Source organism: Narcine bancroftii, chromosome 1 (genome assembly GCF_036971445.1).
Source record: "Narcine bancroftii isolate sNarBan1 chromosome 1, sNarBan1.hap1, whole genome shotgun sequence".
NCBI lineage: Eukaryota > Metazoa > Chordata > Chondrichthyes > Torpediniformes > Narcinidae > Narcine > Narcine bancroftii.
In genome coordinates this window covers 290,790,061-290,794,774 of record NC_091469.1, presented here as the reverse complement: position 1 = coordinate 290,794,774, position 4,714 = coordinate 290,790,061, and the positions used below count along the sequence as shown (strand labels likewise).

Sequence of the window (4,714 nt, the reverse complement as noted above, 5' to 3'; positions counted from 1 at the left end):
AGAGTAGAGAAGAGCTACAACATGGCCGCAGGCCCTTCGGCCCATCTTCATGCTGACCAAGCGAATCCCATCTGCCTGTGTTTGGTCCACATCCTTCTCGACCACTTCCTTGGGCAGCTTGTTCCAAACACCCACCACCCTCCGTGTCAAGAAGGTACCCCTTAGGACCCTTTTAAATCCTTCTCCTCTCATAAGTTTAAGCCCTAGACTCCCCTACTCTGGGGGAAAAAGCAGTAACTATTCACCTTATCCCTACCTTTCATGATGTTAGGAACCTTGAGGAGGTCACCTCTCAGCCTCCTGCTCTCCAGGGAGAAACACCTCAGTCTATGCAGTTTATTTGGCTTTCCAGAAGGTGTATGATGAGATGCCACATGAAAGGTCTTCATACAGGAGTTTATGCAATTGTGGTTCTATTGGCATTGATAAAGGATTGGTTAACAAACAGAAAGCAGAATTGGCCTGAATGGGTAAAGTCCAGGTTAATAATTAGTAACTGGCGAGAAAACAGAAATGCTGGAGGAACTCAGCAGGTCTCACAGGTCCAGAGGGCATTTCAGGCCTGAGCCCTTCTTCAAGGCCTGAGAAAAAAGCAGGTAGGGGTAAAAATTAAAAGAAAGGGCAGGGAGAAGGAGTGCAGACCAACAGACAAAAGGTGTTAATGGGATATGGAGAAGAGGCCAGGAGACAGGAGAGAGGTTTGGCTCTGTAAAAGGAGACAGAGGTAAAAGGGGAGAAAAAGAGAGAGAGAGAGAGAGAGAACAGGGGGATACAGGGGGAAGAAGATGGGGAGGGTGGGGTTCTTATGGAAACCAGAGAAGTCGGTCAATGCCATCCAGTTGGAGGGGCGCAGACGGAAGACGAGGTGTTGTTTCTCCAATTTGCGGGTGGCCTCAGACTGGCAGTGACTGAGACCAAGGACAGACATGTCAGTAAGGGAATGGGGTGGGGAGTTTAAATGGGAGATCCACGCTATTGCTGTGAACGGAGTGAAGCGATCTCCCAGTCTGTGCCCAGTCTCTCCGATGCACAGGAAACCGCAGCAGGAGCACCAGATGCAGGAGCTGGCCCCCACAGATCCACAAGTGAAGTGTTGGTGTCCTTGGAATGACAGTGAGGGAGGAGGTGTGCAGTCAGTAGCTCGCCACCTGGTTTCAGTTGGTTACACCCTAACTTGTTTCACTTGGGTTAAAGAAATTAGTTCACAACAGCCCGACTTGCTGCTGACACAGAGACTGGAGGGAGAACGAGGCTGCAAAAGATGTAGAATGGTTAAAGCAAAAGCTGAATGGTTCCAGACCCCATCACTGATCCACCATTCCTTCTCCTCCACTGATGCTGCCGAGTTCCTCCTATAGTGAATTTTTGCTTCAAATTCCAGCTCGTACTTGAATGAGCTTTGTAAAAATGTGGCAGGTGGAGCAATGTGTGAGGGGCAGTGAGATTGTCCACTTTTGGCACGTTTAGCGACACGGTTAGCATGAGGATATTACAGCGCCAGCGACCCGGATCGAATCCTGTGGTGTTTGTAGGGAGCTTATACATTTTCTCCATATCTGAGTGGGTTTTCCCCAGGGAGCTCCAGTTTCCTCCCACCATTTGAAATGTACCGGGGTTGGAGGATAATTGGGTGTAATTGGGCCGCACAGGCTCGTGGGCTGGAAGGGCCTGTTACTGTGATGTATGTCCAGTCTTAAAAATGTAAGGACATACATGATGTGACAATCAACCCTGAGATTCTTTTTCCTGCAGGCCGGGCAGAATTACCACTTACACATTGGTGGTGCAAAAGAACTATATTCAAGAAGAAATGTAAACAAACTGATTGTGCAATACAGAGAGAAAAAAAATCAATAAAATGCAAAAGTGAGAGTCCTTAAACAAGTCCCTGATTGAGTTTGTTGTTGAGGAGTCTGATGGTGGGGGGAGCAGTAGTTCCTGAACCTGATGGTGTGAGTCTTGTAGCACCGATACCTCTTTCCTGATGGCAGCAGCGAGAAAAGAGCGTGTGCTGGGAGGTGTGAATCCTTGATGATTGCTGCTGCTCTCCAATGGCACCGTTCTCAATGATGGGGAGGGGTTTGCCTGTGATGTTCTGGGCTTTTTGCAGGGCCTCATAGAGAGTTATAAAATAATGAGAGGTAGATGGTCCCAGTTTAATGGAGTCCAAAACCTGAGGATGTAGATTCAAGACAAGAGTGGAAACATTTAAAGAGGGCCTGAATGATAACATTTTCACCCGGGGGGGGGATGGGTATAAGGAGGGTGGTAGAGGTGGGTACAATTGTGTTTAAAAGCCATTTGGACAGGCACATGGATAGGAAAGGTTCAGAGGGATACAGGTCAAACACAGGCAAATGGAGTGAGCTCAGACAGGCAGTCCGTGAGCACAGACACAGTGGGCTGAAGGGTCTGTTTCTGTCCTGTGTAGCCTACTGGCTCATTGGGGTTTAGAAGAACAAAAGGTAATCTTATTGAGATGTAAGACTCTGACGGGGTTTGGCAGGAGGGCGCTGAAAAGATGTTTCTCCCATTGGGGGTTTCGAGCACTTGGGTGAGGGGGGTCTTAATTACAGAACAAGGGTCATTAATTCACACAACCGCCTTCATTCCAGAACCTCTGTCGAAGAGTTGGATCTTCATTCTCTGCTGCAGACTAACGGAATGTTCCGTGTTGAGAAAGACCCTTGGACCTTGGGAAGTGGAGGGCTACAGGGAAAATGGAGTTAAGCTCAAAATAAGATCAGACAAGTCATTTGGTTGAACTTGGGAAAGATATCAATAAGAGTGCAGATAAAATTTACAAGGATGTTGCCCAGACTTGAGGAGCTGAGTTACAGGGAAAGGTTAAACACTCCCTGGTGTGTCAGAGATTTATAGAGGGATACAAAATGATCATGGGTATCGATGGACTCAATGAAAGCAGGCTTTTCCCACTGAGGGTAGATGAGACAAAAACTAGAGGACATGGGTTAAGAGTGAAAGGGGAAACGTTTAGGGGGAACTTCTTCACACAGAGAGTGGTGGGAATGTGGAATGAGATGCCAGCTGAAGAGGTGAATGTGGGCTCAATTTTAGCATTTAAGAGGAATTTGGACAGGTACATGGATGGGAGAGGGATGGAGGGCTGTGGACTGGGTTCTGATTACTGCACAACTCTGTGACATCTCTTTGAGGGACTCCTCCCCTGAGGAAGGTACCCTTTGCTCTCCGAAGGGAGTTCTGTGGGATTCTTTCTCGCTGCTCCTCATCTGTAACCCCTGCTGCACTCAAGCTCTACGACCATGTACTCACCCAGGCTCGATTCCACAGCCACGTTGCTTTCCTTGCCATCGCCATCTGGGCCTTGTGGTTTTTTAGCCTGGTAGACAATGAGATAGACAACAGACTCGCCAAGGCAAATAGCGCCTTTGGAAGACTACACAAAAGAGTCTGGAAAAACAACCAACTGAAAAACCTCACAAAGATAAGCGTATACAGAGCCGTTGTCATACCCACACTCCTGTTCGGCTCCGAATCATGGGTCCTCTACCGGCATCACCTACGGCTCCTAGAACACTTCCACCAGCGTTGTCTCCGCTCCATCCTCAACATCCATTGGAGCGCTTTCATCCCTAACGTCGAAGTACTCGAGATGGCAGAGGTCGACAGCATCGAGTCCACGCTGCTGAAGATCCAGCTGCACTGGGTGGGTCACGTCTCCAAAATGGAGGACCATCGCCTTCCCAAGATCGTGTTATATGGCGAGCTCTCCACTGGCCACCGTGACAGAGGTGCACCAAAGAAAAGGTACAAGGACTGCCTAAAGAAATCTCTTGGTGCCTGCCACATTGACCACCGCCAGTGGGCTGATATCGCCTCAAACCGTGCATCTTGGCGCCTCGTAATTTGGCGGGCAGCAACCTCCTTTGAAGAAGACCGCAGAGCCCACCTCACTGACAAAGGGCAAAGGAGGAAAAACCCAACACCCAACCCCAAACCAACCAATTTTCCCCTGCAGCCGCTGCAACCGTGTCTGCCTGTCCCGCATCGGACTTGTCAGCCACAAACGAGCCTGCAGCTGACGTGGACTTTTACCCCCTCCATAAATCTTCGTCCGCGAAGCCAAGCCAAAGAAGAAAAGTTTGGCCCCCGCAAACGTTGGCTGCTGCTCTCTCCGCTTCTCCCGCTGACTCCTATGCATTTCAGTGAGACAGTTCAGCACAGACAAGAAGGGCTGAAAGGCCTGTTTCTGCACTGTAGTTCTATAGAATGGTGGAGAAGGCGGGGCCGAACGGTCTCCTGCTTCTTTTTTAATGTCATTAAGGAGCCAAATCCTCCCCGATTAATCTCACCAATTATGAAGAGTCAGATCACTTTGATATCAGATTGGCTGTTCTCTCTGGGGACGGGTTTGAAATTGTCCACATGTGCAAGAGTTGTTAACATTTGGCAGGATATCTGTTTAACCCTTTGGAAAATTTTCTGCGGACGTGGGTTGCTGAGTTACGAAAAACCCACACGGCATCTAATGGGCTCTTTCTGATGTGTAAGTTTTACTTCTAGTGGAGATTTACAACTTGTAGTTCATCTGATATGTCGAAAGCTGTTCGTTATCGAGTCACTGGGTGTGACAGAATTTTGGTTCGATCACCAGCTGACTCATGCTCAAACCGAGCTGAGTTCCCTGAGAATCTAGCAAGGATAATTTCAGAATTTGGCTCCAAAGCAGCTT

The 4,714-nt window shown here is 48.6% G+C and overlaps 1 long non-coding RNA gene across 1 annotated transcript; it reads left to right on the top strand.

Moving 5' to 3' along the window:
- The first annotated feature begins 507 nt into the window (after positions 1-507).
- On the top strand, positions 508-1,884 carry LOC138751741 (uncharacterized). The gene is made up of 2 exons (XR_011350145.1): positions 508-596; positions 1,753-1,884. It is a non-coding gene; the product is annotated as an uncharacterized lncRNA (long non-coding RNA).
- The last annotated feature ends 2,830 nt before the right edge of the window (positions 1,885-4,714 follow it).